The sequence below is a fragment of the Panthera onca genome, chromosome B4, assembly GCF_046562875.1.
Source record: "Panthera onca isolate mPanOnc1 chromosome B4, mPanOnc1 haplotype 2, whole genome shotgun sequence".
NCBI lineage: Eukaryota > Metazoa > Chordata > Mammalia > Carnivora > Felidae > Panthera > Panthera onca.
This window is the reverse complement of record NC_138345.1, coordinates 107,443,250-107,459,310: the sequence shown is the minus strand read 5'-3', so window position 1 is coordinate 107,459,310 and position 16,061 is coordinate 107,443,250. Positions and strand designations below refer to the sequence as shown.

Sequence of the window (16,061 nt, the reverse complement as noted above, 5' to 3'; positions counted from 1 at the left end):
TTTACAATCTTCTAAATTATGAGATTTTAATCTCAATTTTACAAGTGAGAAAAGTAGGCGGACCTTGAAGCAATTGAACAAGTAGCTCAAGACCAGTTATCTTGTAAGTGTCTTACTCTATAAAGTCCAGGACTCTTAACCCAACTAGCAGAGTGACTGTCTGAGAATCTCATCATGAATGGAAAAAACATCAATCTGTAGAAAAAAAAAGTCAAAATGAACAACCTGTGAGGTGAGAACAAATCACCTAAAGTAATGTGCAAGAACCCCAAATGTGATACACTGTATGTTATCCTGCAAGCCTTATGTAGGCATGATATTGCTCCCATTTGATCTAAGTAAATGCAAATTGTTAAATGAAGAATAGATCTTTCTGGCTAATGTCTTCTTAAAAATGTAAATTAAGAGTGGGGAAGTGAAAAAGTAAACAAGATTTTGCCATTCTCTTGAATAACATTACACTGAAGGTAACAACTCTGAGTTTGGCCATCTAACAAATACTTCTCTTACCTAAAGAGACACATGGTCTAAATCAGTAGCTCTCAATGCACATACCAGAGGAGAGACCGGAGAGACCCCTCCACCTACCATGTTACCCTACAACTGTTACACAGCCATTGCTCCCTGGTAGTTACTGCAGAGACTTAACTTCCCCCGACACTCAAGCGGTTAGCACACCTCAAAATCTTCTGAAAGAAACCAGTGGCTCACGCATTATTTGAATCGATATCCTGCCTCATTCTTTTCCTTTAGCCATCTTCAGACCATCAGAATAAGCAAACCTAGTTGTGGACCTTCAGCCTTGATTCTGATAGTTCATTAGGGTCATAATTGAGTGAGTTTTCTGATATTCTTTGAGAGAATCAATATTTTTTAAAGATAAATAAATTAGACACTAGGTTTGCAGATTAAGGTAGAAAATCAAGAATTCCACATGGGTTTTTTTGTTTGGGAAGAAGTTTCTTCCATCTGTGCACACAGAGTACTACAAAGTGCCAAATATTAATATGATTAAATATGGGTTTGTTAACCATTTTTTTTCTTTTTCTTTTTCAAGTTGGGGAGGGGCAGAGAGAATCCTAAGCAGGCTCTGTGCCCAGTGCTGAGCCCAAAAAGGTGAGTAATGCTTGATCTCACCACAGTGATATCATGACCTGAATGGAAATCAGGAGTTGGTTGCCCAACTGACTGAGCCACCCAGACACCCCTAACCATTTTTCTTAAAACTCATTATAGGCTTATTCAGAGTAAGTTTAGAGGCTAAACCTTGGGTTTACCAGAGAGCAAAAAATGTTTTAAGACATTTAGCAAAACAAAATTCAGCATTTAGCAGAGTGATTGTCACATAGTGGATGCCATATAATATTTGTTAAATGACCTGGGAAAACTATTTCACTGTGGTTTGAACAATTATGAGAACAATGCCGATGAATTCTTTGCATTTTATCCAACACACATTTACTTGGTGCCAGTGAGGTATAAATCAATCAACATATATTGTACCTGGTGAAAATTCAAAGTTAAAATAGTCAATTTTCAGGGTGCCTGAGTGGCTCAGTCGGTTAAGCATCCCACACCTGATTTCTGCACAGGTCATGATCTCATGATTCAGGATTCCAGAGTTCCAGCCCCCTGTTGGGCTTTGCACTGACAGCATGGAGCCTGCTTAGGATTCTCTTTCTCCCTTTCTCTCTCTCTCTCTCTCTCTCTCTCTGCCCATCCCCTGCTTGTTCTCTCCCTCTCTTTCAAAATAAATAGGTAAACATTTTTTAATAGTGAATTTTCCAAGGAAATTGAATTCTAATGTTTTCATTTTTCTGTTGTGGATGGATTTCACGAACACCTACAAGAAAATTGTAACAGGTAGCAAGAAGAAAACTCTGATAGTCTGAGACAGAGAGAAGGAGGTTACTAGAGAAACCACAGTATCTATATTTTAAAAATATATGTATATTATTAATTATATGTTATATAGTACCTTATAATGTAATATGTATGATGATTTAAAATCATTTAGCTTATTTTATCTTTGAAAGTTATTCTTGCAAAATATTTTTGCTTTTAGGTGGACAATGGGTTTTTAAGAAAAATTATAGCAGAACAGTTACTATTTGAAAAAAAAAACACGTCTTAGATTAACTAGCATGTTAGAAAAATACAAATCAAGAAAATGTGTATTATTGATTTCTTGTGATAATTTTTACAGAAAATGACCATTTGATATTTCTGATTACAACTATTATTCTCTGTGAGACCTTGCTGAAATGTTTTTACATGTAAGATGTGCTAAAACTCTATTAAAGAAGTTAGTCAATTATAGATAATCTATGGGCTAAATGAGGTTTCTATCAACGGACTAAAGTGGTTGCTGCTTGAAATAGGGCAGTTGACTGAATCTCTTCATGAAAATGTGTTCCCTATTGACTGGTGCTTAGGGAACTTGATCATTCGTTTTAATTTAGAGACTATAGTTAGTGTCCCAAACTCTACTTGAAATTTCTTTTATTAGTCTTTTTCACAAGGGAGCCAAACTGTTACTTCCTCATAACTGCCCCGCAATTTTCAGGGATTACTCTAAGTGTGAATTGTCAAGTATTCCTTCCAGCTGCCTTCTGTCAGGCTATAATCCCGTACTGAGCCTGTCAGAGGTCACTGAGCTCTTGACTAATGCACTTCATTAGGGAAGGAAAGCAGAATGTCTCCAGGACACAAATGGCAGGAGACATACAGCAGAACTGGGCATTACCTAAAAATAAAAATACACTAAACTTTAAAACCATGAAATTTTCAGTAAATTTCCAATAATTCAGAACAAAAGTTACTATATCAAACATTTAAAATCACTTGACATTATCTTTGTAATATCTGATAAATTTTGAAATTAAAACTTTTGACCTATTAATAATGATGAGTGAATTGTTAAGAACAAGACTTATAGTAGTAAACCTGTTCCTTTTTCCACAATTGCCACCTTCAATCAACTTTGGGATATTTAAATTTCATTCTTTCCTGATATTTAATATTGTGTTACATTTATTTAAACGTTTGAAACCCATTATATGAAAACCTACTTTTAGTGAAGGTGGAAATATGCAAATATAGGAAGTGGTAAACTTTAAATTTCAAAAAAATGTATCTTGCAGAATCCTTTGGTACATGTGCATCTGGTTGTCTCAATAAGACATAACTAAGAAGAAAGTTTGCCAACTATTGTTAATAGACTGATTTAAGAATCAGAGTTTGAGCAAATCACTAAGTATTTGTTCTCTATTTGGTCTTGATGCTAATATTTCTTTATTATTGTTGTGGTTTAGCCTTACAGGAACAATCTTGAAAGACCATTCTTCAGTTAGAAAGATACTAACGTGTGTCATGAAACATGCTAAGAAATATTTTCTTCTTACTTCATTGCCAAATTTAAATAATCTTAATAGAAGGTAAGGAAAATATGCATATATGAAACCATTCTATGTAGAATAAGCTAAAAAATCATTTTTTCCTACATAAGATCAATTATTTCTTAAAAGTATCAAAACTTTTAATCACAATTGTCAAAACTACCAAATTAAGCTATATTGTTGAGAAATGTAAAGTGAAATAACCAGTATCTGACTGCCATACTCTCTTAATTGACAAATAGGTTATTACTTTGGGAAAGGCTTCATTCCTTTAGGAGATGATTTACTCTGTCATTTAAAAGTGTCACTTAAAAAAAGAGAAAAGATAAAATGCATCAAAACATGTTGCAAAATTTTAAGAAGCTATATATTTAAAAGTTAGGGATAGGGAATCACAATTTCCTTCTCACTGTAGTTTGCAGTCACCCGCTGGACCTCCATGGCAGTGGAACTGAATACGTTTTTTTCTAAAATCCCAAGGCTTCAAATTAGGGATCAGGAGTAAGCTCTTGTCAGCAGAGGGCTCATGGGTCTGGAATTTAATTAAAGTTCTTCTAGTGGTCTGAACCTTTCTCACATTTTCATCTTTAATGTACTTCTGGGAATCAATTTAAAATTTCCTTCAAGGAAATTCTTGAGTATCACATTTGAAATTAATTACATTTATACCAAAGATAAAAAACGATTGGAAATACAGAATTTTAAAAATGCAATACATTATTAAAATACTAAGAAAATGATTATGTTGCAATGTGTCTATCTGTAACAGCCATATCAGATGGTAGACTTCCCAGTGCATTATTCATCGCAGCCCAAGAAATTCCTGAATTTGTAGCAAGGTGGGTCCCAGTTCCAACTGAGATTCATTCTTACTGAAATAACCCAGGGAATGGGTTTCTTAGACATCCCAGATATAAATAACAATTTTATATTATTAAATTCAAATAGAAAGATTGTAGTCTTGGAGGTATTTTCTCTCTTCTTACTAGATTAATATATTTTCATAGTGTAAGAAAATGAAGGATGAGGAGAACATGTCTTGTAAATGAGGAAACGAGATATTTTACCAAGATCAAGGAAGACGTGAAGGCCAAGAAGGATGGCATGAAAGCTGTCTTCAGTATTTGGACGGCTGTTATGTAAAAAATGTTTTATATCCTTTCTCTCTTGCAAGAATATGTAGAACTAGGATTAATGAGTAGAAGTCAGAAAAATAGGTGTTTTGATTCGATTTGAAACATTAGAACTATGTAATTCAGAGAAAGGTAGTCAAAAAGTAGTGAAAATGTCTCCATAATGGTTCAAGAAACTGGGTGGCAGTCAATCAAGAATCTACAAAGAGGGCTGCCTGGGTGGCTCAGTCAGTTAAGTGTCTGACTTGGGCTCAGGTCATGATCCCATGGTTTGAGCCCCACGTCAGGCTCTGTGCTGACAGCTCAGAGCCTGGAGCCTGCTTCAGATTCTGTGTCTCCCTCTCTCTCTGCCCCTCCCCCACTCATGCTCTGTCTCTCTCTGTCTCTCAAAAATAAATAAAAACATTTTTAAAAAGCTACAGAGATATTTCTGCAATGGGAGAGGGCTGGGATTATACAGCCCCTAAGACCTCGTTCAGCCCTAAAATTCTTTGCTTCTTATGTTTAGAATACACAGTGAAATAATACAAACAACCTAGGAACTGGGAGTTGAAAAAAAAATTTCCAAAAGCTGGCTCTGTGCGTATTATTTGCTAAAAGCTTTAATTGAAAACCTGAAGTATATAACACAAAGAAGAGTTTCATAAGAAATTTTAAAATGATAAATTGGCAATGAACATGTATATTTTGACTTTTAAAAATATCACTTGCTGGTCTATTTTTTCTTTTCTCATTTTTATCCAGGCTGGGGCAAGGAAAATAGAAAACATAAATGAGACTGTAACGTTCTCATGTACTAGGAAGCAGGAAATGATTCATAAATGATTGAGATATGTCAAAGAATACAAAAGCCAGCTTGAATGGGGTTACCATTGGCTAAATCAGTGACAATACGAGCATCAAAATAGTTGATAAAAGCAGATTATAACACACTGAAAAGTAGAAGAAACTCTGAGACCATTTTGTTATAAGTAAAAAGATGAATTAGTTGAAAGTTTGTTGAGGACTAGGATATTAGCATGGTATGTACAAAATACTTATTAGCTATAAAAGGCAAAAGATTAACCTTGCAGTGGAAAAATCTACTTCAACCAAATGATCAAAATGAATATCCACATGGAACTAGTTGAAATTATACACTATATAACAGGATGCAATAAGAATGTGGTGATGCCTGTGTTGCATAACCTGAATCTAATCATTTCAAACATTAGATAAACCCAGTTTGAAAGACACTTCTGCAAAATGAATGGCTTGTAATCTTCCAAAGTGTCATGATCATAAGAGTTGAGGAATTGCCCCATTCTGAAAAACACTAAAGTAAAATGTGAAATGACAACCAAATATAACACATGATTCTGACCTGGATTCTTGTGCTAACGAACATCATTGAGATGACTAGTGAAATCTGAATGCTGTCTGAGGATTAAATGGTAATAGTGTATCAATGTTAGTTTCCTGATTGTGATGCTCATATTGTGGTTATATAGCATAATGTTGGTAATGGATATACAGTAAAGTATTTGAGGATGTTGAGATATTGTCTCAAGACTTTGCACTTAAATAATTTAGAAAAAAACATTCTATATGCTGTGTACTTTTAATTTTTTGTAGGTTTGTTATCGTTCAGATTATATACATAATATTTAATCATATTTAATAATATTATTATAGTTTATCTTTGGACTTAAGGTATGTAAGGGCTGCTATTGATTAAGGCTATCTAACAGCATAGATTAGTGAACTAATTACTGAACTAGTAATTAGTGAACTAATTACAGATTTATTTGTAATTAGTGAACTTAACATGTTTGAAAGTTTTAAAGTCAAGGATCAATGATTATCTTTCATGATCATAGTTATTTTTTAATTTTTTTTAGAGAGAGAGTTTAAGCAGAGGGAGAGGAGCAGAAGGAGAGAGAGAGAGAGAGAGAGAGAGAGAGAGAGAGCCTCAAACAGGCTCCACATTCAGTGAGAAGCTTGATGCCACAACCCTGGAATCATGACCAGAGCTGAAATCAAGTGTCAGACACTCCACTGACTGAGCCACCAAGGTACCCCATTACCAAAATTATTTTGAAAGAAACTTTTGTATTAACAAGAGATTTGGGGATGAAGCAAGGAACAGGAGGGCCTTAGAGTATATCTGTGGTATAATACATTACAACTAACTAGATGGTTAGTTTCAAGCATATCAATTAACTTTGTGCATAATTTTTTCCTTTTTCTTTTTTTTCTTTTTTTAGAAAGAGCACATGAGCCAGAGAGAGGTCTGAGGGAGAGAGAGGGAGACAGGGAGAAAAATCCCACGCAGGTCCAGCACAGGGCCCAACGTGGGGCTTGATCCCACAACCCTGAGATCATGACCTGAGCCAAAATCAAGAGTTGTATGCTCAACTGACTGAGCCACCCAGGTACCCCTTTCTATACTTTAAATGGAGCTAATAATGCCACCCTAGCTAGGCTCTTGTATGGATTAGGTAAATCATCACATCAAAGAGCCCTAGTATAATGTTTAACACATAGTTGATATCCGCCCACCCTTTCTACCCCTTCACCAAATATTTATTAAGTAGTGTTTGAGATCCTGCATAAATTATGCAACCTCATATCTGTAGCCTCAAGAATTTCATAATCTAGTGAGTAAAACACGCACATACACACACACACACACACACACACACACAAATTATATCTAGAGACAAATGAAATGAGAGATATATGCAACAGAGATACTGAACAAATACCACTTGCCTTGGAAGGAAAGCTCAGAATAAATAAAAACATTGTTCAACTCCAATTCTAATGTTAAGTGTCAATTATTTTATTTTATTACAGAATATGTAGGAAAATATGTTTGAGAGAAGACTATGTATGAGAAGGTTGTTGTATCAAATAACATGCAGTCTTCATGCAACAACATAATTTGGGGGTCATGATATCCAAATAAGGATGTCTCTATCTATTAAACAATCACCTTCACTATTCATTGAAGACTTACTCTGTACAGACATTTTACATGTATAACTTAATCTTCACAATGATCCATTGAGGCAGGTCCCATCACTGTGTACACTTCACAGGTCCTAAACTTTTCTACCTACACATACTCACATACTAATTTTATCCAGTCTTATTCATTTAAATAGTATCTCTCTGCTGATCTGACTTATTTGTATCCTCAAGTCTTTCTATCTGAATTTAACATTCATGTATAGTACTGTCTATACAGTACTGTCTATATAGTACTGTCTAGGATGTTTAATGGGCTTTTCAAACTTAGAAAACTGAACTAGCTTCTTTCCTTATTCAACAAAATGTGTTCTACAGCCTTTCCCTATAAGCAAATGTTGACCACCCTTCTGCTTAATCAAGCAAAAAAAATGTTGAGTTATGCATGACTGTCTTCTCTCATTCCCCTCATTCTACAATCTACTCACAAAACCTACTAACTCTATTTTCAAAAATATCTTTTCAGAACTTACCTTTTATTATAATATCTTTGCTACTGTATGGTCAAATCTTCTCTTAAACTCTTGGCTAAAGTTTTGCAATATCCTCCTAATTGGTCTCATGATTCTTCCCTCACCCTCATTTCAATCTATTCTTAATACAGCAACCAGAATGATCCTGTGAAAACATAAGTCATGTCAGGACACAATTCTCAAAACATTTTCACTGCTTCCCAACCCAACCAAATAAAACCAAAGTACCAGAAATGACCCAGAAGGCCCTAAGGGGCTTACAACTTCTCCAGTTTCCATTTCTCTTATGTTGCTCAGAACTTCTGCTCTTTCTATTCCCTTCTTAGAAAGCTTTTTCCCTTATACTTGTAGAATCTTCTTCCCCTCGTCCTTAAGGACTTTTGTCAAATGCTATCTCCTCGGTGAGGTCTTTCCCGATGTCCTTGTTAAAAATTCATACTCATTTACCCTCACACCCTTTATCCATCTTCCTTATTTTCATCTCATTTTTCCTCAGAAAACTTTATTAACATTCTACAGATTTTTGTTATTGCTATCTATTGCCCATCCCCCCACCACTAGAATGTAAGCTCTGTGGCAAGAAGGAATTTCTGCCTATGTTGCTCATTGCTTTTTCCTGAGCAACTAATACAGTGCAGACACATATTAGGCACTTAATAAATACTTCTCAAATACGTTAACAAACATGAACAAACTTGCCTCATATAGCAAGGGGCAGTACCAGGGCTGAGGTAGTGTGACTCCAGAGTCTGTGCTCTTACTTCTTATAATATTACCTCATCTTCTTGTGCTGTTACTTCTTGTAATATTAGTTCATCTCCACCTCAATCCTGAATACCCATCCTTTCCATCACTGTCAGTAAACTGGACCAATTCCCAGAATTTCTTTAATGTCACAACTCTGACAACATGTGCAAATTGAACTGATCAATGCTGAATATTGTTGTTACAGAAGGGTGGGCTTAAAAGAGGATGCAGTCCTGGAGGAATTTAGAACATATAAAATAGGGAGATCTTTGACCGTGTAAGGTCAAGTCTTGACAAAACTTCATATGGTTCTAGAGTCAGAACCTGAAGTACATACTCTTGAAGTATAGCTGTTAAATCCCATAACTGGTTTCTAAGCACTAGAAAGTTTTATGTGTTGCAGATTATCTGTAACATACACACACTCACACAAACACACACACACACACACACACACACACACATCACCACTCTTCTCCCCTCTAAATTGGCACTGATATTCCATAATATTCTACTCCCTAAACATAGACACACCTGCATAAGTTAGTATGAAAGCCAAGTTGACAGCATGTTTTATGCATTGGCTTATTTCTTGGCCAAAGATTTGTTTTCTGTCATGAAGACCAGGCTTTGGAGCTGTTTTTAATGCGACATAATAGAATACATATAGGGAGATCTCAGCCAACTTAAAAAGTGTATATTGAACACCTCCTCTGTCCAAGGTGGAATGGGGTTGGAGAGAAGGATAAAGCATAGCTGTGTCGAGAAGTGGTTCACAGTTTGGATGAGGAGAGATAATTAATATATACATAAAATAATTACCAAAAAACTAAGAAATAAATGGTATTGCAACTAAAGACAATTAAGATAAAAAAGATGAAACTATGAAACAAAGTAGTTAAGAAGGCTCTGTGAGGGAATGAAAAGGACTCTTAGTAAGCACCTGCTATGTGCCAGGTGCTTTGCATATATTGCCTCACTTAATCAACATGGTAACCATATGGGGTCTGAATTATTATGTTATTTTTATTGGTGAGGAAATTGCATTGAAGTCAGTCCAGGAAGAATTTATTGCAACCTTATTGCAATCATTCTGTATCTTCAGCCAGGAACACAATGCCAAGCTTGGCTGAAGATGCAAAACAACTGCTTTGCTTCCTACCCTTTATGAAATGTCAGTCTTGGTTGAGACGGTTGCTCACAAAATAGGTGAATGTAATCTGAGTCTCATGTTGAACCATACTAAGAAGGCTTAGCTTACTTTCTGTGGGAACAAGAAGCTTCTACCCGAAAACATGGGTCCCGAGGAAGTTTTTCCAAAAGTGGTAATACCCATGTTGGATCTTGAATAATGAAGATGGTGAAACTGATTTTCTAGGCAGAGGGGATTGCAAGAACAAAGTCACAGAGTTCTGGTTCCATATGGCATGTGCATAAGTCAAAATCTTGCTAACTATTACAACAAGCCCACCTCCAAAATGTATATTGGCCAAACCTAATCGAAGTTATTTTTTCTCATGCTTGTGCTCCTGATGTCAAAGAGATTCTTCACAAAGTGGTGATTGGGGGACCCGGGATCCTTCCATATGAAATCTCCACCACCATCAATGTGTGGTAAGGTCTTCGAGCTTTGTGGCATCAAATTGAAAGAAAGAGAAGAGAGCCCACGGGAGGTTTTCATGCACCGGTTCTGGAAGTAATCGTCCTCACTTCCATTCACCTACAATACCGTGGTATGACCACTCCTATCTGCAAGGAAGGCTGAGAAATGCATTCCATCTTTTTAAACAGGAAGGAAAGAAGTTATTTTCATGAATACGTAGTGTATCTGCCATTGTGAATGAATTCTGTTATTGCTGTGGAATAAATTTAGATGAGAGAGAAAGAAACAGCTGCATCACGGAGAACTTCTAATTTCATGATAAAGAACTCATAAAATATTCATTTTCTAGGAATAAATATGTAGGTAAGTGATAGTTAAAACCATGCTGCTAGAGGTACACTCAACGTGTGAGGAAAATATAGAGAGTAGTATTCTGGGAATTACAAAGGTTTAGGAAACAATCAGAGGAAAAACACTTAGGATGGGTGACCAGGAATAGATGAGCAAGGCAGTATGGGGAGAACCAGGAAACTGTAGCATCAAGGTTAGAACTCAAGATTATAAACAGAATCAAGATGGAAATAAGTTATCAGCAGGTTCAAATGCAGGATTTTTTATAATTTAATGAATAAAAATTGCTTGAACGGGAAAGCAAGAGGTATTAGGTCAAAAAAAGAAATTGGAAATGGAAGACAGAATGTCATCCTGGAGCATGTATTTTTCAAAGCACTAACAATGTTGTGGGGCTCATCTGATGTGAAGTTTCGATCCTAAATTGTGTTCTGGACCCAGTTCCACTGCATGTTGAGGTGAGGTGGTTGCCCACACTAACAAGCAATGCTCCAGACACCAGTTGAGTGTCCTAAAGTTAACTCCTATCTACCTGTCGATAGCATTAGATTCCAATGATTAAGGATTCAGTCCCACAAACTGCTCCCTGCCCCCAACTTCAGATGCCAACCACAAACCCGGGTTGTTACCTGTCCTTCTGACAGACTTGTTATAAACAAGAAAGTTCCCAAGATCCCCTCCTCAGGTTCAATTAATTTGCTCTAGCAGCTCACAGAACTCAGAGAAACATTTTACTTACTAGATTACCAGTGTATCATAAAAAGAGATAACTCAGGAACAGCCAAAGGGCAAGGCACAAAGGGCCCAGAGCTTTCATGCCCAATCCAAGTATATGATTCTTCTGGCATCTCCATGTGTTCACCAAGGTGAAGCTGTTTCAACACTGTCCCTCTTGGAGTTTTGCAGAGGCTTCATTACTTAGTTATGGTTGATTAAATCATTGACCATTGGCAATTGATTCAACCTCTAGTCCCTCTCCCCTCCATGGAGGTTGGAGATGAAGGGGGAGTGGTACTAAAGTTCCAACCCTATAATCCTATGTTTGGTTACCCTGGCAACCAGTCCCCATCATTAGGTTACCTGAGGGCTTTTCAAAAGTCTCCTCATTAACATAACCAAAGACACCTTTACTACTCTTATCAAAGGAAATTCCAAGTGTTTTAGTAGTTGCAGGAACTAACTGAAGACCAAGCACATATTTCTTATTAATAAAGCACAACACCACAGATACCAATTTCAAACTGGTATTTTGTACTTCTATCCTGACCTATCTCCATGGCATTCTGTTGTTTTTTATTGATATCCCCGCTTTCTGTTTGTAGTACAACTTATTCCACGGATACATCAATTGACTCTATTTTTTAAAAGAATCCAATGTGGGGGCACCTGGGTTGCTCAGTTGGTTAAGCATTAAGACTTCGGCTCTGGTCATGATATCACAGTTCATGGGTCTGAGCCCTGCACCAGGCTGTGCTGACAGCTCAGAGCCTGGAGCCTGCTTCAGATTCTGTGTCTCCCTCTCCCTCTGCCCCTCCCTCGCTTGCATTCTGTCTCCCTCTCTCTCTCAAAGATAAATAAACATTAAAAAAAAATAATAAAAAAATAAAAGGATCCAACATGATTCCTCTATTTTTAATATTCTTCTTCCAGACTTCTTGGAAAATAACATTTTGAAAATGTTTATAGTAGCATTATCAATAATAGCCAAATTATAGAAAGAGCCCAAATGTCCATCAACTGATGAATAGATAAAGAAGATGCAGTGTGTATGTATGTGTATATACATCTTTACTCATCAATTGATGGACATTTGGGCTCTTTCTATAATGTGTATATATATATATATATATATATACATATATATATATATATGTATAATAGAATATTACTCAGCCATCAAAAATAATGAAATCTTGCCATTTGCAATGACATGGATGGAGCTAGAAAGTATTATGCTGAGAAAAATAAGTCTGTCAGAGAAAGACAAATATGATATGATTTCGTTCATATTTAAGAAACAAAACAGATGAACATAGGGGAAGGGAAAAAAAAGAGAGAGAGAGAAGCTACCCATAAGAGACTCTTAACTACAAAGAAAAAAGTGAGGGTTGCTGGAGAGGAGGTGGGTGGGGGATAGGCTAAATAGGGGATGGCAATTAAGGAGGGCACTTGTGATGAGCACTGGCTGTTGTATGTAAGTGATGAATCACTAAACTCTATTCCTGAAACTAATATTACACTATATGTTAACCAACTAGAATTTAAATAAAAACTTGAAACATAAAAAAGGGAGTGATAAATAAATAAACAAACAAACAAATAAATAAATAATAAAGACAAACATGGAGATGGGATTTCTGTGAGAGGAGGTGCCAGGCCATTAACTGTGAAATCAGAACTGCATGATAGTTCTCTTCATCTGTGAGTGACTTTTATTCACCTAGGTGACTATGCATTATTTCATTCCCAGGCACAGTTCTTTAGGTTATCTTAAAAAAAGAAAAGAGAGAGAGACAACAGACTCAAAATGGAGTCACGTGGGCTAAATCCATATTTCCTAACCTAGCTATAATTTTAACTTCTCCCAGGAATACAGTCTTAAACTAGCAATCCGGAATGTGCTGGTCAGTAATAGTGAGGAAATCCACCTGACAGACCTTACCTTCCTCCAAAGAAAGATAAGGTGATATGTTATTTCCTTGTCCCCATACACTTCCGCCTATGAAAGTCTCCCATTTTGTTCAGTTCTTCCAAGCTGCTTTCTACCTGCTAAATGGGATACTGCTTAATTCATAAATCACTAAATAAAGCCAGTAAGATCTTTGAAGTTTACTCAATTGAATTTTGTTTCTTAACATACTGATGTTACAATCTTTGATTTACATGTGCAAAAACGGAGACTTGAGAATTTAAACAACTTGCTTAGGACCATAGCTAATAAGTGACAAACTGGATATGAACCCATAACCACTTCAGTAAAAATTCCAGCTCATTCCACTGTTCCAGTCTATGTTGGTCTATAGGATGAGATGAATAGGAAGGAAATTGTATTTCGTAAGCAATTGTTAATCAGTTTCTTACAAAGTGATTTTTTTTTTACTAAAAACAAAGTCCATAATAAAAAGTCATATCGTAGTATTTTTACTATGTTTTATTTAATTGGTTAAGTACAATATACTTCTCAAGTGCTATCTACTTGATGAAGAGGTGACATAATTTTCACTTTTATGACCTCAATAACTTTAGCATTTAGTAACTGAACTTAACGTATGGAAAAGCATTTTAAACTTTATGTACAATTAAAAAATATAAGCTCGAACAACTTTGAAACAGCCCCCATGAGTTAGGAGCGTATGATCCTACTGGACTATACATTTTGTGAATTCTATAATCATATAAAATGTGCAAAATATAATGATGAATTTCTGACTTCATTATTTCTCAAATATACCATACCTTTTTCTAAATGAAGTGTTTCCTCTATAAATGTAAACTGCTCCATTTTTTCATGTTTTCCTCATTTTCAGAGATTTTCCTGCAATTTCACTTCAAGGATGGATGCAAGCACAGCTGTGGTTTTTAAGAGGTGTTTACACCACTTCTTGTACAGAGTTCATCCATCATATTCTACCCACATATTTCAAGAATTAAAACATAGAATGACAGTGGCAAATGCGTTTGACACCAGACAGGACTCCAGAAATGCAACAAACATAAGGACAAGTTGACGTCAACCAAATCTAAACACAAACATGAGGAATACCTCCATAAGACCTTTTACTCAAATGAGCGTAAAGATGGTTAAGATTTTAGTTCCCATGTTTAATATTGGATATAAGCTCTATATTGAAAAGACATGATTAAAAAACACCGAAATGCAAAAACAAAAGGTGTACTTCTCTTTTCATAAATCGCTGTTCCCAATGAATTGACATTTCTACATCACATCTTTTGGTTCAAGAGGATCTTTTCAAAGAATAGAACATTTCACACCCCAAGTTTTTCAAAACACTTGGCTGAGTGCCTTTGCTACCCACAGAATAATACTAAAACTGCTTTACTACAGCATCTCTTTATGATTGGACATGGATTTTTTATTTCAGGCTTACCTCTTATCCTTTCCCCATGGTGGAACCACCATCATATTTAATATGCCCCAAACATTGCGTGAACAATCGAATTATGCATATACAGTGTATGAGCAAAGCATAGACCCTGGCACCAACAACAAAAACATTTTTATTAAAGTCTATCAGAGATGCTTATCATCCCCTTCCATGCTTATCTACCTATTGGCCATGCTTCAAACCCCAGCTTAATGCAACCTCTATCTGAAGCCATTCTATTTAGTGCAGGCCTACCTACTCACTCCTCCTCCTCTACTGCAATCACACTCTCACTAAATCTCTACCACAGTGCATTATGCATTGTATTGAAAGTTGCGGCTACGCGTCCTTGTCTTTCATTGGACTATGAGTCCTATGAAAATAGAGATTATGTCTTATTCTTCGGATTCGTAGAGCTCAACACAGTACTAATTCTTAATTCCATTTCTGAATGTTTTTCTTGGTGGGATCCAAAAATCTTTTAGATTTTAGAAAAAAAATATGGTCTTTACAATGTGTGATCTATGAGACCCCAATCAGGTACTGGGCACTGCACCCTGTAATCACATAATAATATTTCTGCAGTAAAGTATAATGTGACAATCATTAGTGCCATTTACGAAACATATTTCCAGTTATCTTCCCTGCGAGAGGTACAGAGCAGGATTATACCTTCTGTGGCTGGGAAGGGCCAGGTGGCTAGTTTTGTTTGTGAGTGGAAGTAATGTGTGCCATTTCTAGGTATTAATTATTAATGGGAGATCCTCTTTAGCTCTCTACCCCTCTGGCATGACAGCTGGCAGTATTTGGGGTGATGGGTGTAATCTCTGCCCAGGTTCTTGAGTGACTCTAGTCAAACCATAGTGGACATGCTGTTTTAAGCCATTATAGTTGGAAGCTGTTTATTACTGCAGCATAACCTGTTCATACTTAGTGCACAAAAACCGACTATAGATGTCATACTATTTCAAATCGTATTTTGTAGTCAAATGATTCATTTGGTTGTATTGGGTTTATCTAACAAATAAGTTACAAAAACTTTCAACTTTTCGAGTTCATAATTTTAGAATTATGAAAAAGAACTGTAAAACAGTATGCATCAAATTTATAATGTGTAGTATAGCAGAAAACATCAAAAGGAAGGGGGAAATCTCCAAAAACAGTAAAAGGAAGGGAAAACAATAAAAACACGGGGGCTTTAACTTTTTTTCGTTATTTTATGTTCTTCTTTTCTAAAA

General features: G+C 36.0%; 1 long non-coding RNA gene across 3 annotated transcripts in view; it reads right to left on the bottom strand.

Annotated features, from left to right (window-relative positions):
• The window catches only part of LOC132694006 (uncharacterized), a 250,128-nt gene extending 238,408 nt beyond the window's left edge, over nt 1-11,720 (bottom strand). For all 3 annotated transcript variants that reach the window (XR_009617110.2, XR_009617111.3, XR_009617112.3), the window contains exons 1-2: nt 11,457-11,720; nt 8,017-8,161 (exon numbers count right to left, since the gene is read on the bottom strand). This is a non-coding gene — a long non-coding RNA (uncharacterized LOC132694006). The remainder of the gene's footprint in view (nt 1-8,016; nt 8,162-11,456) is intronic.
• Between the last annotated feature and the right edge of the window lie 4,341 nt (nt 11,721-16,061).